We start from the raw sequence: 12,063 nt of genomic DNA on the forward strand, positions 1-12,063 counted from the left end.
TGAGTTCTCTAATATTAAGTAGCTTGCTCTTTCTTTCTGTCTACATCAGTAGTGTAGCGGTTAGCGCAATGCTTTATAGCGCCAGCAACCCGGGTTCAATTCTGGCCGCTGTCTGTAAGGAGTTTGTACGTTCTCCTCGTGTCCCTGTGTGGCTTTCCTCCGGGTGCTCCGGTTTCCTCCCACATTCTATAGACGTACGGGTTAGGAAGTTGTGGGCATGCTATGTTGGTACTGGAAGCGTGGCAACACTTGCGGGCTGCCCCCCAGAACACTCTACGCAAAAGATGCATTTCACTGTGTGTTTCGATGTACATGTGACGTATAAAGATATCATATCATCATCATATTGGCCACTTCTATCTGTTGTCATGTTGATTTGGTTTTTCTTATTGTCTTCATATAGTTCGATCTGCTGGGCATGTCCCACAACTGCACCATTTACAACACATCACACTGACAACGAAGATTAATGTGCCGGTAACCGCCTTCATTAGGATTCTGGTACTCACCCTCCCAGAGCTACTCCCTTTGTTCAACATATTCCTCCCCACTCCTGCTGTAAATTAACTTGTTTTCTCTCTTTCCCAGTTCTGGCACAGGGTTCTGGACTCAAAACATTAGCTGTTTTTCTTTCCACAGATGCTGCCTGACCTGCTGAGCATTTCCAGCATTTTCTGTTTTTCTGGCTTATCAAGGGTGTAATTATATTGATAGTATTGGTATTGATACGCAATGTCTGCTGCAGAGTAAGTAAAAACATATCACTGAAAACTGGGTGCTGTTTTTATATGAAAATCGTTTATTGACCTGAAATGTTTACTCTGTTTCTCTTTACGTAGAGGCTGCCTAATCTGCTGAGTATTTCCATCATTTTCTGTTTTTGTTTAAGCTATTTGTACTAGTTAAATAGAATATCAGATTATTATTTAAATGGTGAAAGATTGCAGCACGCTGTTGTACAGAGGGATTCGGGAGTGCTTGTGCATGAATCGCAAAAGGTTGGTTTGCAGGTACAACAGGTTATCAAGAAGGCAAATGGAACGTTGGCCTTCATTGCCGGAGGGATTGAATTTAAGAGCAGGGAAGTTATGCTGCAACTGTACAGGGTACTGGTGAGGCTGGACCTGGAGTACTGTGTGCAGTTCTGGTCTCCTTACTTGAGGAAAGATATACTGGCTCTGGAGGAGGTGCAGAGGAGATTCACCAGGTTGATTCTGGAGATGAGGGGGTTAGCCTGTGAGGAGAGATTGAGTCATCTGGGCCTATACTCGCTGGAATTCAGAAGAGAGGGGATCTTATAGAAACATAAAATTATGAAAGGGATAGATAAGATAGAGGCAGGAAAGTTGTTTCCATTGGTAGGTGAAATTAGAACTAGCAGACATAGTCTCAAGATTTGGGAGAATAGATTTAGGACGGAGATGAAGAGGAACTGCTTTTCCCAGAGAGTAGTGAATCTGTGGAATTCTCTGCCCAGGGAAGTAGTAGAGGTTACCTCATTAAATATATTTAAGACACAGTTAGATATATTTCTGTCTAGTATATTGAGTAGATTAAGTTAGTATTCAGTGAATCTCACATAAATGTTTCTTCCAACGCGTCACACAGATAAAAAGTACAGTTGGAATTTGATTTGAGTTGGGAGAGAATTGTTTGGATCTTCACATGAAATGCCTCACATACTCAGTTATAAGAACATAAGAAATAGGAGCAGGAGTAGACCATCTGGCTCATCGAGCCTGCTCCGCCATTAAATAAAATCATGGCTGATCTGGCCGTGGAGTCAGACCCACTTACTTGCCTTTTCCTCATAACCCTTAATTCCCCTTCTGCTACATTAAGAATATCCTGTAATGTAGGCACCTCGTATATTGGAACAACAAAAGGGGCAATAAAGATTTGCTGATCTAGAATTTGGACAGCCTGCACTCTGTCACCTCCATAAAGGGGATATGACAAATTTATTTTCCAAATTACCCAGTCTGAGGGTGTCCAGGCTCATTCCTAAATCTGGACCTATTTCTCCCACTGAGGCCCACTTCTACCCTTTTGCAAGCCATTATATCTCATTTCACTTGACAGACCAGACTCTAGAATTCAGAGACACCAGAGACTGCAGATGCTGGAATCTGCAGCAACAAAAAATCTGCTGGAGCAACTCAGCGGGTCAGGCAGCATCTGTGGGAGGAAGGAAACATTCGATGTTTTGGGTCTAAACCCTGCATCAAGACTGAAACATCAACAATTTCTTCCCTCCCACAAATGCTGCTCGACCCGCTGAGTTCTTCCAGCTGTTTGTTGCAGTCTCTAGAATGCTGTTGGTGTCTTTCCAGGCCAGGAAGACAAGAATTACCAGTGTATACCAGATCACCTCTGGTCTCATCATGTGACTCCAGAACAGAGTGAGAGGTCAGATATAAGTGCATGGCTGTGTCCTCTATAAGATCCAGCAGATCTCCCATCTAACTTCATGACTTAATGTATATGGTTTCTGATTCTTTTCTGAGTGTTTGACTGCATACTCCCATTGTGCGAGTGATGAAGCAGCATGGTATTTGCTGAAGAAATGTGGCTCCATTAGGACTTCGCTTGATGCAGTTGGTAGTGCCTTTCTTATATAGGGCTCAGGTACAATATTGGAACAGTGAATACTATACCTAACATGTCATGTCTGACCATGAAGTATTTGATAGGGAAGGATGACCATAGAGTCATGGAGTCATACAGCATGGAAAAGACCCTTTGGCCCAACTGGTCCATGCCAACCGCGATGCCCCATTCAATCTAGTCCTAATTGCCAGTGTTTGGCCCATAACCTTCTAAACCTTTCCTATCCATGTACCTGTCCAACTGTCTTTTAAAAGTTGTTATTGTACCTGCCTCAACCACTTCCTCTGGCAGCTGATTCTACATGGATAACACCATTCTGTAAAAAAAGGTTGCCCCTCAAATTCCTCTTAAATCTTTCCCTTCTCACCTTAAACCTATGCCCTCTAGTTCTTGATGCCCAGCATTCACCCTATCCTCTAAAGGATCACCTCTCAGTCTCCTACGCTCTCAGGAATTAAGTCCCAGCCTGTCCAACCTCTCCCTATAGCTCAGTCCCTCAAGTCCTGGCAACATCCTGTAAATCTTTTCTGCACTCTTTCCAGTTTAATAACATCTTTCCTACAGCAGGGTGACCAAAACTGAACACTTAAGTCCAAGTGCGGCCTCACCAACGTCCCTTACAATAACCTCCCAACTCTTATACTCAGTGCCCTGACTGATGAAGGCCAGTGTGCCAAAAGCCTTCTTCACCACCCTGTCTACCTGTGACTCCAATTTCAATGTACCTGTACTCCAAACAGAGCTATAAAACTCTTCCATTCACTAACTCTTCATGAGTAAACAAATTTGTAAATTAGTTTTTGTTGACTGGATATTCTGACTTCCAATGTGGAAGATGATTCCTCTCAGACAACTCAAACCATGTTGTGCCTGGAAGTGGGAGTAAATGGATGGTATCGACTGCATCAACAAAGTTAGACGAAGTAAGAAGTAAGAAGCTATTTCTTTCTGCACTATGTTGCCTGATCCGCTGCATGTTGAGCATTTTCTATTCTTCAGTTTCATTGAATTCCTGCTTTTAACCTGTCTCAATGACCTTCTCTCGGTAGTAGCCATAGTTCTTAATGATTCATTGAGAGACATTTTATTGCTGCAGTCAATGTTATAGATCGGATGTAAAATAAACACTGAAAAGTGAAATTGAATGAGAAGAGGGGGTAACTTACACAACATATATATTTACCAACACAATTGTACTAAAATAAGACACAATCGCTTCCAGTAAATGTCAGAAATTAGCCTGGATTACAGTGATGGGTGGCTCAATACACCATTGGCTCACTGTAACACATGCCTTAATACCTTAGGCTTAGATGTCTGTACACTGCAGCATGGAAGGTTAGGTGCATTCACATCTGACCTCTCACTCTGCCCTGGAGTCACTACTGATCACTGAAAGTATGTGAGATCCCACTGTTATTCATGAGAAGGACAGTGACATTCCATTGGGATGATGGAAATTTTCTTTTCTGCTTTTCTTGTCAAAGAATTGAGGGAGAATAGCAAAACGCTCTTCAGATTTCCATTCATTTCTATTCACGTTTTGAACAGAAGGGGATTGGTTTGTCACCACCCACCCCAACAGCCTCTAATGCACCTGAACCCACAGTCACCATTGCAGACGTAAGATTAGTCTTCTGGAGAGTGAACCTGAGGAAAGCATCTGGCCTGGATGGTGTCTCAGTCGTGTCCTTAGATCCTGTGCAGATCAGCTGATGGGGGTATTTGCAGACATTTTTAACCTCTCTCTGCTTCAATCTGAGGTTCCCACTTGCTTTAAGAAGACCACCATCATCCAGGTACCCAAGAAAAACAAGGTAACATGCCTTAATGACTACCCCCTGGTTGCTTCGACATCCATCATCATGAAGTGCTTTGAGAGGTTGGTCACGGCACACATTAACTCCAGCCTCCCGGAAAACCTCGACCCACTGCAATTCGCCTACCTCCAAAACAGGTCTACAGCGGATGCAATCTCCCTGGCCCTATACTCATCTCTGGAGCATCTGGACAGTAAAGACACCTACATTAGACCGTTATTTATTGACTACAGCGCTGCCTTCAATGCTATAATTCCAAGCAAACTCATCACCAAACTCTGAGACCTGGAACTCAACACCTCCCTCTGCAACTGGATCCTTGACTTCCTGACCAACAGACTGCAATCAGTGAGGACAGACAGCAATACCTCTGGCAAGACTATTCTCAACACTGGTGCCCCACAAGGCTGTGTCCTCAGCCATCTACTCCCTATACACTCATGACTGTGTGGCCAGGTTCTGCTCTAACTCCATCTATAAGTTTGTAGATGATACCACTGTTGTAGGCCGTATCTCAGATAATGATGTCGGAGTACAGGAAGGAGATAGAGAGCTTAGTGGCTTGTTGTCATGACAACAACCTTTCCTTCAATATCAGTAAAACAAAAGAGCTGGTCATTAATTTCAGGAAAGTGTGGGGGGGTGGGGGTACACATGCTTGTGTTAACATCAACGATGTCAAGATTGAGAGGGTTGAGAGCTTCAAGTTCCTAGGAGTGAACATCACCAATAGCTTGTCCTGGTCCAACCACATAAATGCCATGGGCAACAGAGCTTCCCAGCACTGTTACTTTCTCAGGAGGCAAAAGAAACCTAGCATGTCCCCCTTGACCCTTGCCAATTTTTACGAATGCACCATAGAAAACATCTTATCCGGATGCATCACGGCTTGGTATGGCAACTGCTCTGTCCATGACCGCAAAAACCGCAGAGAGTTGTGGACACAGCTCAGCGCATCACAGAAACCAGCCTCCCCTCCGTGGACTCTGTCTGCACTTCATGCAGACTCGGTAAAGCAGCCAGCATAATCAAAGACCCCACCTACCCTGGATATTCTCTCTTCTCCCCTCTCCCATCTGGCAGAAGATACAAAAGCCTGAAAGCACGTACCACCAGGCTCAAGGACAGATTCTATCTCGCTGTTATAAGATTATTGACTGGTCCCCTTGTATGATAAGATAGACTCTTGACCTCACAATCTACCTTATTATGGCCTTGCATCATCTTGTATAGCTGCAGTGCCCTTTCTCTATGACAGTAACACATTATTCTGCATTCTGTTATTGTTTTACCCTGTACTACCTCAATGCACTGTTGTAATGAATTGATCTGTATGAACGGTATGCAAAACAGTTTTTCACTGTAGGTGAGTACATGTGACAATAATAAACCAATTTACCAATTAATCTAAATTTCAGTGTTGGTAAAGTGTTGGAAAGTTTAGATTACTCTGCTGAAACCCCGTCAGTTGTTGTAAAACTCAATATGCTCAGATTGGTGAGAATCCTCATTCATTTGAATGGAATCGCAAAATTCTTTTGAAAGATGAGTTTTGCTGCTTCTTGTTTATTTTTCCTGATCTCAGTGTACTTATAAAACGTAGAACATAGAATGGTGCAGCACAGAACAGGCCCTTCGGCCCACAATGTTGTGCCGACATATCTATTCCCTATTACCTACAGAATGCACATATCCCTCTATTTTCCTCTCATTCATGTGCCCATCCAAGCCCAACTTAAAAGCCCCAGTGAATTTGCCTCTGCCACCCTATCAGGCAAAGTCTGATTGTTGTTAAACAATCACATGTTGTTAAACAATTAAAATTAATTTAAGGTGAATGTATTTTGAAAACTTTTGCATCTTTTACTTCGTAAACTTTTCAATTTTTTTTAAAGCCAACTGGTTTTAAACATCTCTGACGATCAAAGACATTAAAAAACAGTGAAATAAGCCTTTGCCAGCATGAGGTGTCAAAAGCTGACAAGGCAGCGCTGGGGTGGGACATCCAGAGGCCTGGCTGCCACTTGTGACCTGATCTGCAGAATCAAGGTCGAGGCCACTGGCAGCTGTGTAGGGCTTAATGCGGGAGCCAAATCTGATGAAAGACAATCAAGCCCAATAAAGCACAGGAAACAAAGACCTAGTCTGCTGCATTAATAAATTGCATATAGGTTATTCCTATTGGAGGCATCTACTCTCCTATGTAAACAAGTCAGATTATATTCAGCAGAGGAAAAGTGTTGCAGAAAAGATTTACCAGGATGTTGCTTGGATTTGGGGGCCTGAGTTACAAGGAGAGGTTGCATAAACTAGGATTTTATGCCCTGGAATGTAGGAGATAGAGGGGTGACCTGACAGAGGTATATAAAGTCATGAGGGACATAGACAGGGTGAAAGTACATAGTCTTTTTCCCAGCAAGGGGGTGCTAAAAACAAGTGGGCATAGGTTTAAGATCAGAGGTGAGAGATTTTAAAGGGATATCAGGGGCAGCTTCTTCACGCAAAGGGTGGTGCGTATTTGGAATGAGCTGCCAGAAATAGTGGTTGAGGTGGGCACATTAGCAACATTTAAAAACCATCTGGATAAGGCCATGGATAGGAGAGGCTATGGGCCAAATGCAAGCAGATGAGACCAGCTTGCTGGGCAACACAGTCGGCATGGACGAGTTTGGCTGAAGAGCCTGTTTCCATGCTGTATGACTCTATAACTATGTTCCAAATGAGTGATAGCTGTTAAGTAGACGTTGAAGAATGCATTGAGGTCTCATCACTATCAGAAGAAGAGACAAAAAGAGAATGTAAACGTAAAATGAGCAAAGCCAAAAAATTAGCTGGACACAGAAGCATAAGAAAATAGAAGCTGGAGTGGGCGAACTGGCCCCTCGAGCCCGCCCACCACCTATGTGATCACGGCTGATCCGCCTCAGGCCTCAATGCCTCTTTTGTGCCAGATCCCATCGCCTTCAATTCCCTGATCTTTCAATCATTCTTCTACCTCCACTTTAAATCCTTCTACTGAGCTAGCCTCCACAACTCTCTGAGGTAGAAGATTCCAGAGATTCACTAACCCCTGCAAGAGACTGGGATTAAGAAGTTGCAAATAGAAACTGTGCTCATACTGCATAAAGAATCCAAACCCAGAGAAGCATTCTAGCCACAGCTGTGAATATGAATTATGAACTGCAGAACAAATGCAAGACACCTTGACTACAACAACCACAAATCAACTATTGATAAACATCTTCAACTTTCGATAAAGAAATCATCATCCAATCCTCAGGAAACTGGCTGCATGATGGGAAAACTTCAGGAGTTCTAACCAGCACAAGCTCTTTGAATTTTCCAATAACCAATGGTGAAACCTTCTGAAGGTAACGCGACACCTTTACTGGTAGGAATGAGGGCTGATGAGCATTTCAATATATTCTGCAGATGCTCTAACGATATTAACAAAGCATTTTTATTTACACACCCCCAGCGCAAATACCACCATTAGTCAGAATAGTGATTTGGCTTATTCAGAACCCTTCAGACAATAGACCAACCCACTGTCTGCTAGAATCACTGACAACAGTGCCCACTCACCTGAGTGTAGAGAGTCAAATGAATTGACACTTTGTGGTGTATTTGGATGTTTGTTTCAGTATTTGTTATTTATATAGATGATTTGGATGTGAATGCACAAGGCTTGATCAGTAGGTTTGCGGATGACACAAAAGTAGGAGGTGTTGTTGATAGTGAAGAAGGTTTTCATAGATTGCAGGGGAATCTCGATCAGTTCAGGAAGTGGGCTGAGGAGCGGCAAATGGATTTCAATATAGTTAAGTGTGAGGTGATGCATTTTGGAAAGTCAAACCAGCGTAGGACTTACATTATGAATGGTAGGGCACTAGAGCGTATAATGGAACAGAGGGACCTTGGACTACAAGTGCATAGTTCATTGAAAGTGGTGTCACAGGTAGACAGGGTGGTGAAAATGGCGTTTAGCACCCTGGCCTTCATCAGTCAGGGAAATGAGTACAGGAGTTGGGACATTATGTTACAGTTGTATAAGTCATTGGTGAGGCTGCACTTGGAGTATTGTGTAGAGTTTTGGTCACCCTGTCACGGGAAAGATGTGGTTAAACTGGAAAGTATGCAGAAAAGATTTATGAGGATGTTGCCAGGACTAGAGGGCCTGAGTTATAGGGTGGGCAATGTGGTCAGCATCGACTTGTTGGGCTGAAGGGCCTGTTTCCATGCTGTATTACTCTATCATTCTCAGTAATACTCTATGATTCTAGCTGTGTATATAAGTCATGAGGTATGAAGACCCAGAAACATTAACATCATGTTTAGTGAGTTCCTTACTAATGGATTTAGAATAAGCACCTTGTGCCCTGTAAGAATTATTGTATTAAAGTTGGATAATACTAAAATTGGCGAAGACCAAAAAAAATTAATTGCCTCTCCTTTTAAAGCTCAGCTCCGCTCTTGTAGAGTCTGAATACTCCATGGCTGCAAACAAAAAATGCGAAAAAAGAACCCAGCGGAAAACACGTCCTAAAGGTCCAACCTCCCAACTGCAGGCTCAGTAAGTGAAACCCTCAGGTTAGATCAGAAGCAGACAGGAGAACTGCAGAGAACTGCTTCATCCTGGAGCAGTTGAACTTAAACCAAACGTTTTGATCAAAGTTAAATCAAGGAAGAGAATTGGGTCTCCGAGTAGTGGAAGAAACTGACAGTAAAATTGCAAACAGACAGAAGGCTTGAATCTGGTGACACCAGTTTCGGTAGGAAAACAATATCGTGATTCAAACTTCCCAGTCAGCCTGAGAATGTAAGACAAGGTGTGTGCACCCTTCACATTCGACAATGATGGGATGCTTTTTATGGCTATTAATATCTTGAGGTGAAAGACTGCTGATGTGTAGGCATTTAGTGCTGCAGAGAAGGAATGTGGGAAAGGAATATTCCTTTCAGAAATCAGCTCCAAGCTATATTGCACACTCATTAACTTAGCAGTTCCAGAAAGTTATAAGTATATCATTTTCATAAGTTGGAATATTGCTTTAATGCAATTTATTTGAGATAGTGAATAACGTGCACCCAAATTCTGGAGGACGCTTTGCAGGTAACTTTGGAGAGCTTTGGATCATGTGCTCAGAGAGAGATTAATGTGTGGTCTAAGGGAAGAGAATATATAATCAAGGATTATGGAAAAACTTAAGTTTGATTTGGAAAGTAAGGTTGAGACTTTTTATGGATGTGGCAATCAAGAATACTGTCCTCTGACAGCCACAAATGTAATAGGAGCCTTCAAAGGAAAACTCCAAAAGCTTTGGTCTAGAAACAGGGCAGCATCAAGTGACCACAAGTGGCTTGAGTCACCTTAATAGATGTACAGTCAGTTGTACTCTGCACCACTGCTCTTTAAAGAATCTAAATGCTATTTATGTCAAAAGAAAGCACACACAGCAGTAGCTTATAAAATGAAACTCAAGACCCCAGAAAATTGCCATGTAAATTTTGTATTGCAAACAACTGTGATAAGAGACAACAGGTCTTTAAAATCACATCCTAATTAACAGGAAGTCAATAGAGATATAGGTTGACATTGCAAACTCTTCCATTTTATAAAAGGACAAATACAGCAACTTGTTCAGTTGTTGGTCCTCAGGAAGGAACAAAGTCAGTCCTTAAGACTTAATCAGGACCAGTCTTGACCAGAGTCTCATGTTACTCATAGCTGAACTAAACTGGGCAATTAACAATAATAGGCAAAGATTGTTTAACGAGATGATTGGGCAGAAGTGGTTGTTGCTCAAGATGATGGTCTGCCTATTGCGTGAATCGACGGATATTGGCGTTCACAAAGCCTGTAAAATTCAAAAAGTAAAATCTGCTGATGATGGAAATCCAGAGTAAAAGCAGAAAATGCTGGAAATACTTAGCAGGTCAGCTGGCATCTCTATTAGAGCCATTCTCTCAGAACAGCTTTCAATTATCAAGTAGCCATGCATGTTTAAATTCCAAGCATTCTCAAGAAAAGGACGGTAGATGACTGACACACCAAATGCACTGGAATGGTCAGTAGATTATTGCCAAGAATTTTCATGCTGACAGAGCTGGAGGAAGTTGTGTCCATTTTTTTTCAGTACCGATATAAACGTTTATTCACTAAAAGCACTACAAAAGACAACCAGTGTCAATACACTACATCTAATACAGAAAAGAAGAAACTAAGCAACGACATACTACAGTAGAGAATGCAAACTAATACTAACGAAACACACACGCAACGCTACACCCATTAACGCGACACGCGACACTTCAAATAAGAATCGCGTTCGCACTGTCCACGACACACGCGATCCCCTGAGGGGCCCACCAAGCGCGGAACTCAGCTAGGGTGCCCGCGGAAACCGCGTGCTCCGTCTCTAAACACACCCGCGCGCGCATGTAAGAGCGGAAGACGGGCAGGCGGGCAGACCTGCCGGTAACCTCGGCTGCCCGCCGCCACGTCCCGTGGATGGCCAGCTTGGCCAGGCTGAAGTTGTGTCCATCCCTCATTATGGACCTGTTGGTAGAATTGCGTTGGTCATTTCCATGGTTGCAATCATGCTACTGGTAGGGTTGCTCAGCTTTGCTGAGAAACTGGATGAATCATGTGGAAAATCAGCAAAATTAATTAGCAAAACTAGACCATTGCTCACTTCACATTTAGAGTTTATACGACGTAATGCAACACACAAAATACTGGAGGACTCAGCAGGTCAGGCAGCATCTGTGGAGGGAAATGGACTGTCGATGTTTCGGGCCGAGACCCTTCTACAGATCTGGCAAGAAAGAGGAGATAGCCAGTATACAAGGCGGGGGGAGGAGGTGGAGCAAGCTGGCAGGTGATTGGTGGATCCAGGTGAGGAGGGGGACAGAGGAGAGACAGAACTCCCAGTAACCACCCCCCTCTGTTCCCCCCCCCCGTCACTTCCACCTATCACCTCCCAGCTTCTTACATTATTCTCAGTCTCCCCCTCCCCCACCTGCCTATCACCTGGATCCACCAATCACCCGCCAGCTCTTGCTCCACCCCCCCCTCTCTCCCCACCCTTTTATACAGGCTTCTCTCCTCTTCCTTTCCAGTCCTGAAGGCAGATCTGGACCCGAAACGTCGACTGTCCATCTCCCTCCACAGATGCTGCCTGACCCGCTGAGTTCCTCCAGCACTTTGTGTGTAGCTCCAGATTCCAGCATCTGCAGTCTCCCTGGTGTCTCCATTATGCAGTGTAATAACACCAAACATCAGTTGATTCCTCTGCATCATACTCTGCTTTCAATGGAGCAACAGGGAGACTTGTACATGTGCTAAAAGAACCTTTGAGGAAGCAGCTGTTCTAAGGTTACCTTAGCTTCACAATGGATCATTGATTGGCTAACTTCTTGCTTAATTACTGTATAACTCCACAGTCTAATGTTGGTTTCAATCCAGCAGAACTGATATTCTATCATCTCCTTTGCATGTGATGGAGCTTGCTATGACTAACTGAGGAGGGAGACTAGAGAGGCAGAGCTTGAAGCAGAAGACAATGTTTTGAAGATGTGAAAAGCAATGTTGACTGCGTAGGAGAGTGAGAGTCAGCAGACCATCAAGCAC

The sequence above is a fragment of the Pristis pectinata genome, chromosome 7, assembly GCF_009764475.1.
Source record: "Pristis pectinata isolate sPriPec2 chromosome 7, sPriPec2.1.pri, whole genome shotgun sequence".
Taxonomy (NCBI): Eukaryota; Metazoa; Chordata; class Chondrichthyes; order Rhinopristiformes; family Pristidae; genus Pristis; species Pristis pectinata.